The sequence below is a fragment of the Aedes albopictus genome, chromosome 2 (genome assembly GCF_035046485.1).
Source record: "Aedes albopictus strain Foshan chromosome 2, AalbF5, whole genome shotgun sequence".
In the NCBI taxonomy this organism is placed as follows: Eukaryota; Metazoa; Arthropoda; class Insecta; order Diptera; family Culicidae; genus Aedes; species Aedes albopictus.
In genome coordinates this window covers 324,949,133-324,965,536 of record NC_085137.1, presented here as the reverse complement: position 1 = coordinate 324,965,536, position 16,404 = coordinate 324,949,133, and the positions used below count along the sequence as shown (strand labels likewise).

General features: G+C 38.7%; 1 protein-coding gene across 6 annotated transcripts in view; it reads right to left on the bottom strand.

Moving 5' to 3' along the window:
- The window catches only part of LOC115270375 (uncharacterized), a 100,946-nt gene that overhangs the window by 37,541 nt on the left and 47,001 nt on the right, over positions 1–16,404 (bottom strand). The window lies entirely within an intron of this gene.

Genomic DNA, 16,404 nt, shown 5'->3' with positions numbered 1-16,404 from the left:
GTGAGGGTACAAAAAAGAATACGAAAGAATAAGTCACAGTCTTTGAACACAACTCATATCTCCCAATGTGTTAATTACTGACAAACAAATTTCACGATCTGACGAAACAGCCGAAAATGGGAATAAATTACGATTCTACAGAAGTTGCAAGACTTGAAAACTAGCAAGTTTTAAATTAGGGTTCGGGACCATTTGGGCAGGGGGACCTATTTTGGGCACTTGCTGCTATAACTCAATCCGACCTTGAATTTGTGATCATGGCTAGATACTGTACGTATCTGATCGTGTACCAAAAATCAAGTCAATCGATTGAGAGTTGACTGACTTATAGCAGTAGGTGCCCAAAATAAGTCCCCCTGCCCAAATAGTCCCAGACCCTATTATAACCCACTGGAAACAGTGGACAACACTTCCCAATTTAAAATAAAAATATTTGGTTTGTGTAACTGCTCTGAAACTAAATGGATGATTGCCATGTTTCAGAATGATATTTATCTTTTAATTTTTTAATGCAATAAATTTTCAATCTTTTGTTTTCCTTTGGAGAAAACCAAATCGTAAAAACTGAACATTAAATAATCATCAACTTATGATGCCCCATGATTAGGTGGTAAGAACCGTTTCGTCGAAATGGGTTAAATATCGATTAGCAAAATTTGAATATTGATCGTCTAAGGTGGCTACAGACAGCACAAACTGGCTGGCAGCATCCATCCAGACACAGAGTTCGATCGCCTCCGCGCGGTGAAGTCAATGATATAGTCAGTGAAATGACTGAAATTGATGGCAATGCCACCGGGTGGCCTACTTTCGGATCTCTTTCACTGTCGTCGCGTTTCGAGAAAATAAAATACGACGACCGGAATGAAACGGGAGGGAAAAAAAGACGCGTGACGGTGTGAATTACTTAGCCTGTATCACATGCTTGATTGTAAATTCCCAAGCCAATTAACTACGGCTGGCGGTCGGATCTCCGGCGAATTTGCACCACATGATTCGCACAGGGTTCGTAAAACAATGGGTGTTTTATGTAGGTGAAGAAAGAAACAAAAGTGCACCAGAAATTACCGATAATTTCAAGGTGCAGACAAATTGCAGCTCTTGGAGTCAGTTTTCTCGCCTTTGTCGCGCTATTTGAATAACTATTGGAAGAGATAATAATTTACATACATGATCAGTCTTAAAAACGATTAAAATCATTGAAGCATTTTGTTTGATTTTTTGAAGGCAAGATATGGAGTGATTAAAAATTGTTTTGCTTATCGCTTATTCGATTCTATGCTATATTTTGTTCTGACCATCATACCACAATTTAGGCTCATTTTGCATTTACCCTAAACCGGAAGATTTAAGGCCTCAAGTCTCCATTTAATAGACTATCGAAAACAATGGTTTATTTCATAAATAAGTAATTTTTGCAAATTTGTGTTATTCTACAACATTATGGGGATAGGCAAAATGATCGGGACAGGCAAAATTTCCACTTTTCAAAAAATGTTCAACTAGTTGTAACTTTTCGAAAAGTGCATTCTCAAATTTTTACTGTAAGTTCATCAACTAGTTGTGTATCAGTGGTCCAAATTTGGAAAAGATCGGGCCATTCTCCACGAAGTTATAAAGATTCTTAAAAAAAGGTAAAATTATCTGATAGCCAACTTTGAGCTGTTATATCTCCGGATTCAATGAACCGATTGCAATGAAATTTTGACCATTAATGATTTATATAATGAACTCTTGAAAACATTTGACTCAACTTGAAATTTTTAACAAGAGAAAAAGTTATAGCGATATTATTTTTCCACGATTTTTTGTTAAATTGGTCTATTTTTAGTATGCATTTCATTACTATTTCAAATTATTGGCGACTATGTCGTTACTTTCCTTCAAAACACATTCATATATAAATTAATTAGAAGGAAATTAAGTGAACTATAATTTACATCTCGAATTTTGAAACGATGATGTTTTGGATAATTTGGCGTTTTATTAGAAAAATAATCTAATGGTTATAATTTTCCTCTGTGTTAAGAATTTTAAGTTAGATCAATAGTTTTTCATAGCTCATCATATAAGTCATAAATGGTCAAAATTTCATTGCATTCGGTTAATTGAATCCGGAGATATAACAGCTTAAAGTTGACTATCGGATAGTTTTAATTTTTTCAAGAATCTTTATTACTTCGTGAAGAATGGCCCGAACTTTTCCAAATTTGGACCACTGATACACAACTAGTTGATGAACTTACAGTAAAAATTTGAGAATATTTGATGCACTTTTCGAAAAGTTACAGCTAGTTGAACATTTTTTGAAAAGTGAAAATTTTGCCTGTCCCGATCATTTTGTCTATCCCCTGTACCTATTGCACTTTAATGGCAGTTACAAGATTTGTTGGTATGTCTGAAACATACCAGAAAAACTTGTGATTATTACACAGAACGTTGCACTTTAACCATCTAAGCCATGGAACAAATAACAATTCTGCAGAATAGAAAGCCAAATTAACTCCGAGCCCACTCCATGAACACTTTCTTTTTCACAAATCCATCTCTCTTTCGGAGGGTTCATCTGCATATTACGTAACTCAAAATCTCTCAAATTAACAAATTAACCCCCCCTCCCCACATTTTATACCTCTTGGGGCGTAAACTTTCTATTGTGATTGTGATTTTTTGTATGGAGCGTAGCATAGCGCTCTCTCTACTCTTACCGTTACGTTATATGCGAACAAATCCTTACATGCCAATCCACAAAACAGCTTTCTACTGCATATAGGCCTTTTCAGTTGACAGGTCCGTGCATGCCACTGTTTACAATTGACGAATAAAGGCGCAAACGCTGAACTGTCATTTTCAAAGGAGAACTGCCAAAGGCCCCCAAAATCAGCTAATTTTAAACATCTTCTGATTAGGCCTATTCTACTATGTTTACAAATCGGGCACGTGGGTCAAGAAAAACCTATAAACAGACAAATAAAACACCTGCTTCTTGTTTTTCTGTGTAATTTATTAACTAGAACCAGTGAAATTGTCGGATGAAAAAACAAAACACAAGAAATGACAAAGAAGGTGTGGCAATATTCTTTGTCCCAAATTGCGCGAATAATGAAATAATCATGAAAAGGTAGGTATGTCTGTGACAAAACAGAAGAATTTCACAATAAATACAGTTTGCGACATCGTCATTACCAGAGTTTAAAATTTTCATTGTCAATGAGTGCAACCAACGTGAATTTTGAAAATTTTGCTCAAAATGATATTCATTTTGGAGAATGAATTTTCTCACTGAATGAATGGATTTTCTGTCACTGAAAATATTCACTGAGAAACAAAACTGGGCCATAACGACCGATTATTCTTTCAATTACCGGAAAACTTGTGTAGGAATGATTCATTGTAATCCTAGCTATCTGCTCCATTTGTTCATTAAAGCCTGTATCCGCAATAATCGGGACTCAGAAATACAGCTGTAACTCTGCAATAGAGCTTGAGCTTGAGCTTGATTGACCGCCCGCAGATGCTACTCCAGTATCGCCAGACCAACTACACTCACACAAGGAACCAATGAGATATCTGCCGGGGACTAGCAAACATCTTCAGTGTGTGAGCGTTGGTAATCTTCTATTTTTAGGCGACAATGGCGCCTGTCACGTCAGGTTGCAGGTCAATGTGGAGAAGGGTAAGGTAGTGATGATTGCAATCGTTTGTATCCACATCTGGCCGAATCTCTGAGTCAGCACAAATTCATGCGGATGTCGGAGTGTTGGTGGGACTTGGTTGGCAGAAGGTCCACACATAGTGGTTTCGCAGCGCGGTGTCACGAACACTAATGCAAATCTACTGGTTGAAAATATGCCCATATGATTTTGCTGGGAACAGCTGATCTTTGTTTACTATTTTCAACCAGTAACTCAAGTGGTGTTCGTGTAATGCAGCGTGTACGTACACGCAACACTACTAAAAGCAGAAACCACTATTGGTGCGTGGATACCAGGGTAAGGTGATAGAATTGTGTGTTTTTATTATTCTGAAGATGTGCGGATTTGATTGCATAACTTGTAGGCGTTATCTAATAGGATTGAGTACCTACACTGTACTGTATGTGAAAGTTTGGAAGGAAGGGAAACGGCTTTTTCAACCCGTTTCTGTTCTAGCGATGGCTATGAACATGTGAATATACATAAGTTGTATATGAAGAGAGGAGGGAGAAAGTATATAGAAAGACACTAAGTAGGAGGAAAGGAACGGGCCAGGGATTGAACCCAGGACCTTCTGCATATGAATCAGAAGCGGTAGCCACTAGACCACCAAGTCCGTTTTACAGCTGTAACTCTGCAATAGATACAATGAAACTGCTCAGATTTGGCCTAATAACATCTTAAGATGTGTTCGTTTCACCTACAAAATTAATGGTGAATCGGTGCAGTATTTTTTGTTGTGGCAATGAAAGAGTAGAATGTGCGCCATTGAATTTTGTACAGGCCCTAGTTTTGCTTGTCAGCGCTGTAACTTTTGAATTTAGCAAAGGAAATTGCCTAAATTTTGAGCACATACCTCACAATCTACATTTGTTGCATGGGAAAAATTTAAAAAAAAAACGATGCCCCATCAACAATTTTATAGTCGAAACATGTATTGGGATTGAAAGTGATTTTAGCCTCTCAGACAGCAATTATTCAGCACCCTTTATTGTTTCGATTGTAAAGTACTATACCAATAATCATCAAATTTTGCAGGTATAATATGCACATAATCAACCACCTTCTGTGAAAATGTCATGAAAATAGGCAGAGCAATTCAAAAGTTATGAATTGGCAAACATCGCATATGTAAAACATGAAAATTTTCACTAACACTCACCCCTGTCAACACCAGTAGCTGTCAAACCAATTGATCAAAGTTGGTGAAATTTTGCGAGAAAGTGTCTCTATAAGTATCATAACTGCTAACAAAATTTCATAATTATCATCACAGAACTTTGAACTGTAGCGTAAAAGAACCATCTATCATGCGAATGAAAATTGGTCATGATTGTACCAACCACGTTTGTTAGCTTTTCATCCACAGTCAAAAGTAATGCATCGATTTTTATGACATTTGGCACAAATAATAAACATACCACAAAGAGTTCTCAATAAATTATTTGGCCAGTTTTACCGATTCATTACAGAGCTACAGCCGTACTTATGTACCCCGATTATTGCGGATACAGGCTGTAAGTCGAATAACATATGTACATGTTAACAAAAATGGGACACTTAACAATGTGTAAAAAAATTTTAATGACAGAGAATTGAATGAAAAAAGAGAAATATTCAGCTGACAATGAATGCGGTGAAACACGGGTGAAAAATTGGGAATGTCAATCTTCATTCCAGGTCTTCGAATTTTTGACACACTGGTCATTACACCCAAAAAATGTTGTTATTTCTACAAAATCTCTACCATGGATTGAGAACTGCACCAACAGTGTTTAACCTTTCAATTTCATAAATTTACTGTAAAATGTCAATGTTACGATGCCTGTGGTCGTGTTGTATGTCACGCATTTTAGATAAACATGGTCAAACATACAATGCCAAAATAGTCATGTCTACAATATTTCTGTTTAAAGGTACTACATGGTAAAATTGACAATGTTTCAATCAATTTAACCCGTAAACGTAAACTCCCGGGACGATCTTCTTTTGGTAGAAATGCAATATCTTCCTTGTTTTAGAACATTTTACCCTAGAGTCTTTTTCATAATCAAGGGGAATAGTTATACTAAGAAATGCATGGTACCTCCCCCCTTTGCATGATACCTCCCCCTTTGCACCATGCTGGTAGCCGAAAATACGTGCCTTTTTTGTATTTTTTTTTTATGAATTCTATATGCTTTTGCACAAATTTCATCGTTTTGCTAATCATCAATTGTTTTGACTGATCCTTGACATGCAATGTATCACTACTTATCATAGTATGTTGAAATATTCATCCCAGAGCTATTTCTAAGGCCTCCAAAATACTCCGAAGTTTGTGCCACAAATTCAACTTTCTTTTTTTTATGGGTTTTCAGTTGGAGCTGCGTGACAGCTTGTTTGTCAAGGCTGAACCCGTTATTCAAATTTCATCTCTACAAAGACCAATGTTTAGACGGAATAGGCTATGTTGCCCAATTTAACACTAGTTTTTACATTGTGCCTTAGTAGTTTTTAAACAACATTTTGCATTTTCCCTCCCATAGATGTATTAGTCATGTCTGCCCTCTGTGATGTGAAGTCTATGAAGCTATCAAAATAAATCTTAACCCACGGAATGTGAATCCCCAGGAATGTTTATGTCCTTGCTATTACTTCTTGGAAATAACATAACACAAAATGCTGTCTATGTTGACAACTGTGCCTATGCTATCTCCAAAAAATATTACGGTCAAATACCAATTGAAGACAACAACCGTTACTGCAATAACACCTATGTTGGTAGCCACCTACAGCTCTGGCGCCATACCCAATGATAGACACTAGTTTTGAACAAGTCATGGGCCTCCAATGATACGAGATACGAAAACAGCTTAACTATTAAAACAGTGCCAATCCGTTCATTTGTCCTGTCGATCCTACCTAGATAAACCAAGTCATTTTCTCCCCCGTACCCTAGAAATGTCAGCCACAAGTTACGTCCTTCAGCTTAGAAATAATCAGTTTTTGTGCAAAATGTCACGTCGAACGCATTGACGTGTTGAAGTGTTAAAGTATGGTCGACTGCACGAACTTGAGCCGGCCCGCCCACTCCCAAAGATAATTTGGCGTTTGAGCAGTGTCGTCACCGCTCAAAAGTCAAACCATGTGTGAGAGCAAGCAGGCCAGTATAAATTCGTGCAGTAATCCATTGTTCGCACTTTAGCTTCGAATCTATCAGCACTGGAAAGTTGCAGTTCCTTCCTACTATTCGGTTGATTTCACTAGATTTAGAGAATATTACTGGATATCATTTTAATATTTAAAAGAAGCAAATCTGTTTTGATAAAATTACTAATTTAAATATATTTAATTATTGTATATTACTCAAATTTAGTAGTTAATCAAAATCAATCAAAAAATGTGGGAAAGAAAGCCCAAACAGCATTTTCAAGTCTACTGGCAATAAAAAGGTTTCAAAACCTATCCAAAACCAATAATATTTCTACTTGGAACTATTGCTTGGGTATAGAATCTATTGAGCCCTGGCGGTCCCTCCGTGTTTGTCGAGCATGTCTGATGAATATGCCAAAACATATGATCAGCCATACTCCATCTGCAGCAGCCGGTTCGTGATGAACCGTTGGAGCCGCATTAAAGTGTTAAAAAGGTGATATGATTCACTAAAGAATACTACATTGCAATAACCTTCACTTTAATACCGTCAAACCCTGCGAACTTGGCCAGGGTTTGTGTCACAAATTCAACTTTCTAAACCAAATTTTATACACGATGAATGACCACAAAGCATATTCTACGGTACTCAAAAAGCCTCAAAGCATCGCTAGAAAACTCATGGCACATGCATTAGATGATTTGTGACCACTCTGTTCAATTTCTGTTTATTTAGTTACGTTGATGTCCATTAGACATCGAATTGCTACGAGCAACTCGATATTGTGATAGTTGGACATTCTCTAAAATACAAATGGCTCCAATACACTTTGAAGTTTGGTTATACGATATCATTATATAGAAATGCAGTAGCATACGTGGGACCGCGAATAGCTCACGAAAGGAACGTCCAACTCGGGTCGTATCTGTTTTGTTCCGTAAGTTTTCACCCAAGGAAAGTTTATAAGGCTAAAAACATGGCGAAATTTATATTGTTTTGAGAATTGATTTTTCACACATGACATGTTTAATGGGAACTCGGACTTCTGGACCTCTGAAAAACGCAGTAGATTAGACAAAGTTTGCCAGTAGCAGCTCATATTTCCATATACGGCTCCATAATTCATTGCATCAGTTAATCTGAAAAACTGTGGAACATTAACTCCTATCAATCCTACATGTTTTTTATTCTTCAACCACTTAACCTAATTTACAGCTCTTTTGTCCACTAGGGCACTGCGTGAGCGATTCCAATTGGCGGCTGCACTTACACTTTGTACAGCGTCTAAATCAGGCCAAACATTTCAATAGGTCCTATCTGCATTTGAGAGGCTCTCTTTGTTCACTTTCTCTTCCAATTATTACAATGTAATGATACACTTTTCAACTACTTTTGCAGTACAAATCAAAAGACGATTGTTTTGATCATCGTTCTATGCAAGGAGACAATCATAATTCAAATTAGCAGCTGAGATATTAACGAAAGAGAGTAAAACCAAAGAGAGCCTCTCTTCTGCAGATTGGACCTTTAGACATGTTTGGCCTGAAATGTATTCTTTATTCTAATTCTAATTCGAACTGCGCTGCTATCACTTATCTACCCTGTCCATGGTAATTGTAATTTAATTTATTTATCTTATTTATTTATCTAATCAACAGGCTCTATATAAGCCCCAATGATTTTACTTAAATTTAAAGTCTAACATGACAAAGTAACATATCGCAGTCAAAAATAAAACTTAAACATAAGCACAAGAAAAACTGTTAACACAATCCAATTAATAGTCAAAATTAACAAACAAAAAAACATACAAAACTACAAACTAATTACGCCTTGAAAAAAACAAACTAAACCTCCGACGAAGTATTTGACGAGACACATTAAAATCGAATAATGAACAAACCCTATTGAAGTTACGTTGCAGGCCGTTAACACCCCCAAACATACTGTAGTTCGTCCGGTTTAAGGGTGGCCGCAGCATGTAATTGTAGCGAAGAGCACGAGGTTGAACATTAATATTTAGTTGACCCAGAATGGCGGGGCAATCAAGGCGTCCTTGCAGAGTGTCCGAGACCAGTAGAGCCCTGGCTGTGTCCCTACGGGTCGATAAAGGTTCCAGATGTATCAGCTGGCAACGGCTTTCATAACTTGGCAAATTATACGGATTGGACCAAGGCAAACGTCGAAGAGCATATCTTAAAAACCGCCGTTGAACAGACTCAATCCTTTCAACTCCATTGTTGTAGTATGGGTTCCAGACAACCGAACAGTACTCAAGTATGGATCGGGATAGGGCACAGTACAAGGACTTAAGGCAGAAGATATCCGTGAACTCTCTTGCTATTCTGAATATAAAGGTAGAATGATGAGCACGATGTTGCTGTGTGGCTCTTGTTCCATTTCCAGGCCGATTGGGGGTCCATTATGAGTTGCCGCGCCGTTAGCCGATATCCAAGTTTCCGGGTCTGTTAGAGCATTTGCTCAGAAGAGGGTCAGGTGTCAGTCGCTCTCGGGGGGAAGAGCAACTAACGAAAAATTACAAGTGCCGGGGCTGGGATCGAATCCATGACCATCCACTTATGAAGTGAACGTGTAGCCACTACGCTACGGGCCCCGGCATTCTCCTACATGTTTTGCAATGAACTTAAGGACAGACTTGTTAGAATTCCCAAATGGCTGAAACAACGGCCCCTACTCAGGATTTCGAGCGCACAAATCTCTTCGTATACAAAGAAGCGCATCTGATCTACATATTTTGCTTAAAACAAGTGAGCAACAACAGAATAATGAAATGCACTGTTGTTAGAAGCTTGCTTCTTGAGATTTGTGCGTCTGAAATTTTGATGCACTGTTGATGCAGGATTTCAAGACGTTTGTCCTTAATGCAGACGTCTTCAGAAATATTTCGTTGAAAACTTCAGAATAAACCTTTGGTAATTACTTCTCCCAAGCCTTTGCTGAGAACAACATTTGTCAAAAGCTATCACGGAAAATAGAAAAATAGACTGCCGCCCGTAAGCTTATTAGAGATCTTCAGGACAATCCTAAAACTCCAAAAAATATTTCTGAAAAATAAAACCAAGATGTGTGAAAAATGTATAGCTGTAAGAATTTCTAACGAAACTTAGAAATATGTTTCGTGAAGAATCTTAAGGTGTTTTTTTAAAGAATTATGAAGGTCTTAGTGTAGATTGCAAAATGAATAATGGTACACAAGCAAGAGAAAATAAAAAAGGCATGTCTAGAGAAATTTTAGAAGATATAATGGATGAAAACCAAATTTGTCAAACTTGTTGAAAAATGTTGAACATCTTTTATTGAAAATTTGGATGATTTTTTTAGAAACCATTGGAAAATTAATACAAAGAAAAGTTCTTTGTAAAATACCAAATAAAAACGAAAAGACACTTTTGTAAATATGTTAATATTAACTAAGTATTACGGAGCGTTAATCTGAAAGTGATACGGTGCAATTTCGATAAGATTAGATGTCCTACTTGATTGCTTACTACATTCAAAGGGTCAATTTTCTGTTGACGAGCAAAACAGAGATTAAATTATTCACTCTCGTTTTCAACTTTAACTTTATCATCTTTCTTTAAAACACCAAATCATTAATCCCCAACGGCTAAACCATTGATGGGAGATTTCGGAGCCAACATTCCTTAATTTTACTATCTGATGGTGGTTCGCCACACAATCGACCCCAACTATCCGGTTCCCATATCGTGTCAGTGCGGTGCATGGTGGATTTGTTACTTACACTTTTCACCATCAGTAATATCGCGCAACGAAAGCCAGACAGACTGGGCCGGTAGAAATGGATATGAAAAACCCCATAACGTCGAGACCATCTATAGACAACATGAGTTCCCTCAACCCTCGCGGTCTCCCCCGATAATGGCGATGACGAAGTTGGCGTCGGGCCAGCGTTAAGATGCGGATTGCAGTTCATTGTTCGTGATGTATGGTGCTGCTGCGAGTTCAAAGAATACACATGAACCAGCCAGTGGGAGATGAAGGAAAACGAATCATGGTTTTCGATTTCTACAAAACGTGTTTATCACAGTCTGCACGTCAGGCACAGGTTCCAAATCATTTACAGCTTGCCACTCATTGGATGATAATAAATTTGTTAATGGATTTAACTTCTGTGTCCTTGCGTGTTCTTTTCAAATCTGGGGAGTTTTGAATGTCGAATTTTAAACACTTCTTGTTCCACGAATGCACACTAATTCCAACAGACTTCAACTAACAAAAATATGATAATTTAAGAAAACCCCATGCTCTCTGTTTCCGGACATGCCCTTCCAGATTAACACAATTTCGGGTTTGATGCATGGTATTGTTACTACATATGTATTTCATATCAAAAAGATTTGTTTAGTCACTAAGTTCTTGTTTTTTGGAGACAGATTTCCATTGTTTTTGTTGTAAAATGTATGAAGCAACAAATAATTGACACTAAGTAATAAGAACGAAAAACCCTGAAAAAACACCCTAGAGACTTTCTTGTTTAACAGTTTGGAAACATCTGATGAGAAGAATTTGGCGACACGAGGCACGCTTCACTGTGGCTCTTGTTGTTGTTTTAGGGCCTTTCCAAGGAGAGATACTGTGGTCTTTAACCGATACCTACGATGCTAGTACTTTCAGTTCCCACAGCACCAGTAGCGCAGTAATGCCCGCCCCTATAGGCTAATGTAGCAGCTGGAGACGCGAGCCCCATTCGTGATGCTGCTTAATCACGAAGAAAGAAAAGGCCGAAATGCATGGGACAGACACCAGACACCAGCAGCGCTATAGCGGGAAAATGAAAACTCATTGTAATTTCTTTTACTGTTTGATTTTTTTTTCTCTTGTCATAGCTTCCGAAGCATTCCGTTATGATAGAGTATTTTGTGCAATTTGCAATAATTTATTCATATGCATGCAAACTTCGAACGTAGAAAGTTCTTATTATCGCTGTGGCTTCGGTGCGCAAGAGACGCCGCTGCATCTTTAACCCGAAGAAAGTTCGTCGCGTTTACAGCATTTCAGTCATCTGTTCATGGCTTATGGCTAATGTCTTGTGTTGTTAAAGATGGCTAATGTCTTGCGTGTAAAATATGTTAAAGATATGTCAGCTGAATATTAACGGCGAATATGCAGTCGTGGTGGGTAACTACATTGTATTAGGCAGGCGTCAACATGAATCTGCACATGACACACTACACGAACTTCTACACCGCGGTTTTTAACCTTTGCGTCCTGACGTATTTAGCATACTCAAATTGTGATGTTCATTTGACTCTATTGTATTTAATGTTTACCCGATTTCGATAAAAATTTGACAGAACAACCGGAAATTACTACCATTTTATAGAATGCACCGGTTGGTACAGTTGGATGACCGGTTCCGGTTTTATACGGAAACCCAGTAGGGTACGTTGGTTGGCCAAATAAGACAGGCGTCAAGTAATCTGCTTGTCAATAACGTTTTGGCTTTTTTTTTCAATAAGCCTTTTCTCGGTAGATCGATCATTGTAGAATCTAAATATGGTATTGAATCTCTGAACGAAGCGTGTTTTACGAATTGGAATCAATTTTGAAAATTGGGACGGAAATGGCCAAACGCCAAAATGTATGCAAAGTACTTGTAATACCACGTAGTTATGCCGTTTTTCTTTTGGATCCAGTTCCAACCTGGGTTGGAACTGGATGAGATCACAGTTTCAACCCAAACCCGACTTCGGTTTCGCTTGTACTAAAGTTTGTTTGACGTTGTTTGTTTATACATTTTCCGTCAATCCAGTTCCAACCCAGGTTAAAAAAGAAAAACGGCATTAGAATTGTTGTGTTTAAAATGTTTTATGCAGGACCCTGACAGCGCCATAGCAACAGCATGCATTCGATTTCAAGCGGTAGGTCCAAGTCGTCAACCATGTCAGCAACGGATCCAAGCCGTCAAAATTGTCAATAATTTCTTGTTGGTGATTTATGTTAACCACCCACATCGCAAATCACTCGTCTCAAGTAGAACCAAAATATACCGGATAAGACTTTCGGCAAGATCATTAAAATAACTAGCCACAGAAGTCCAAAGACTGTTCAGTGTTCATGTGACCAACATCTAGTTTGTCACGCTCTTACAGCGTCACTAGCGGTACTAGAAGTGTCAAATAAATTTTGTTTACCAAGATCCTCTACTAGGACTAGCACACCTATAAACAATCAATTATTACATTTAAAGTTATTAATATAATTTTAATTAGAAAAAGTGACTACAGCGCCATTGGAGTTCTAGTGTATTTCTATTGCGAGACCAATCTCGTCCATTATTTGTCGAACAGCAGCAGTCCAGTAAATAGGTGTCATTCTGCTCCAGGATCATATCGTAACAAGATCCACGCGGATTGCGGCCGGATTCAGCGGGGTTTCAACCAAATTTCCCTACTCAAGCACGGGTTTAGTAGCTATCGTCAGGGTCACACTAGTGATTAGAAATATAACCACCAGAATGTCAATGTCGCAGCTGTTCGTGTGACTAACATCGAGTTTGCCACGCCCTAACAGCGTTAGTACCGGTACTTGAATTGTCAAATCAATTTTTACGACAAAAACAAAACATTCATTGCAACATGCGTGTAAATATTAAAATAATGAATAAATACATCTAAGGTATGAAGTAAATTTAATCAATTTATTGGTTTTTTTTTTTTTTTATCTAGTTCGTTTATTTGGGGCTCAATCGCGTATAACGCTTTACGGAGCCGAGGATCTTTCTATGTACTTAATAGTATACATTATACAGAGTAATAACTTTTTAATGATATCTGTTAGTAATGGGTGGAAGCCAGGGTACTCGTGGCAGCTCGAGGTTAGAAGGTCACATTTTGAGGGATGGACAGGGTAAGGATTGGGCCAAAGGTTTCACTGCTGCTCATCCGGGGGTGAATCGCATCTTGCTAGCGTATTCGGTGCCTTGTGGTGTTGGTACCAACTTGTTGTGGGACTTGGTTTTCCGGATGGCCAGGAGCAGCTTGGTAACACAAAGAGGACAAAACAGAGAAAAAAAAAAAACTGGAGAAGAAAACACAAGCAAATTAAACTTTTATACCAGCAGAGCGAAGAAAGTCGAAAATACATCCCATGTATGTGACATCGCGGGTCCCCAACACATCTCTCACAAGAACAAAGGGTTGTCTACCTCGGGCCTCAAGGGTATCCAAAAGTAGCGCTCTGGAGGCGTCATTATCCGGGCATTGCCAAACTACGTGGTCGATGTCATCATAACCGGAACCGCACTTAGTACAAACATTGCTCAACGCGAGGTTAATCCTGTGTAAATGCGCGTCTAGCGAGTAATGGTTGGACATAAGTCTTGACATCACGCGAATGAAATTGCGACTTACATCCAGACCATACCACCACACTCGCAAAGAAACATTAGGAATAATGGAATGTAACCACCGTCCCAGCTGGCCATCTCGCCAATCATTTTGCCAACTTTGAAGAGAACTCTGGCGAACAAAATGGAAAAATTCATCATGTGAAATTCTTCTATCATAGATCTCACCTTCCTGTGCGCCCACCTTTGCGAGAGAGTCCGCCTTCTCATTGCCATAAATTGAGCAATGTGAGGGGACCCATACAAAGGTAATCTTGTATGATCTTTCGACCAGTGCACCCATCTGCTCCCTTATTTGTGTAAGAAAGTAAGATGAATGTTTTACAGGTTTCATCGACCGGAGTGCCTCAATCGAACTAAGGCTATCCGAGAAGATGAAGAAATGGTCTACGGGCATGTTGGAAATCATCCCCAAAGCGAAGTTGATTGCTGCCAGCTCAGCAACATAAACCGAACAAGGTTCCTGAAGTTTGCGGAAGGCGGTGAAATTTTCATTGAAAACACCGAAACCAGTGGATCCATTTATGCGAGACCCATCAGTGAAGAATCTCTTACAGGAATTGACATTTTGGTACTTTTCGTTAAAAATGCGAGGAATAGATATACATCGAAGTTGATCTGGTATTCCATGAATAGCTTGTTTCATGGACAGATCGTATTTAACAGAGGAACTGTCATTAGTGAAGTGTACACGGGGAGGATTATAACTTGGTAGGCTTATATCAGATGACATGTAGAACAGATAAATTCTCATGAATTTTGATTGAGTGTTCAGACTGAGCATTTCTTCGAAATTTTCAATGACAAGTGTGTTGCTCACTCCACACTTGATAAGTAACCTTAGCGAGAGCTCCCAGAATCGGTTCTGGAGAGGTTTCACCCCTGCCAGGACCTCAAGGCTCGCATTATGCGTTGAGTGCATACAGCCGAGAGCAATACGCAAACAACGGTATTGAATTCGTTCCAACTTTATTAGGTGGCAGTTTGCTGCTGAGTGGAAGCAGAAAGAGCCATACTCAATAACAGAGAGAATAGTCGTTTTGTAAAGTTTTATGAGGTCTTCCGGGTGAGCACCCCACCATGTTCCGGTAATTGTGCGTAGAAAATTGATCCTTTGTTGACATTTTTGCACCAAATACTTGATTTGGGTACCCCAAGTGCCTTTTGAATCAAACCAGACCCCAAGGTATTTCGAAGTCAAAGACTGGTCAATTTCTATTCCCAAAAGATTGAGTTTCAGTTGGGCTGGGTTCCGCTTTCTAGAAAACACAACCAATTGAGTTTTTTGCGGAGCATACTCGATCCCTAAATCTCTTGCCCAGATTGACAGATTATTTAGAGAATTTTGCAATGGTCTTTGCAACATTTCTGCATGTGGGCCTTTTAGAGAAACCACAGCATCATCTGCAAGTTGTCTTAGCGTGCATTGTCCTTCCAAGCAACTATCAATGTCTTTCACGTAAAAATTATAAAGCAAGGGACTTAAACATGAGCCTTGGGGTAGGCCCATGTAACTTATTCTGGAAGTTGTCAGTTGTCCGAGATTGAAGCTCATATGTTTTTCTGACAACAAATTATACAAGAAATTATTTAAAATTCCTGGAAGTCCACTATTGTGCAGTTTTTCTGACAATATTCCTATGGAAACTGAATCAAAGGCGCCCTTAATATCCAAGAAAACTGAAGCCAGTTGCTCCTTTTCCGCAAAGGCCAGTTGAATATCTGTTGAAAGCAACGCTAGACAATCGTTTGTTCCTTTGCCCTTGCGAAACCCGAACTGTGTATTTGAAAGCAAGTTATTCGATTCGACCCAATGATCGAGTCGTGATAGGATCATTTTTTCCAACAATTTCCTTAAACATGATAACATAGCAATTGGGCGGTATGAATTATGATCAGACGCTGGTTTACCAGGCTTTTGAATAGCTATTACTTTGACCTGTCTCCATTCATGCGGAACGATGTTGTTCTCCATGAATGAGTTGAACAGGTCCAGTAATCGTCTTTTCGCGATATCTGGGAGATTCTTTAGAAGATTGAACTTGATCATATCGCGTCCCGGAGCGGAATTGTTTGATGAAAGAAGAGCCATAGAAAGTTCCAGCATAGTGAAGGGTCTGTCCAGAGAACCGTCTCTTGGGGATGTTTCCCAAGAAATCGGTTGTGCTGGGACTGAGTCTGGG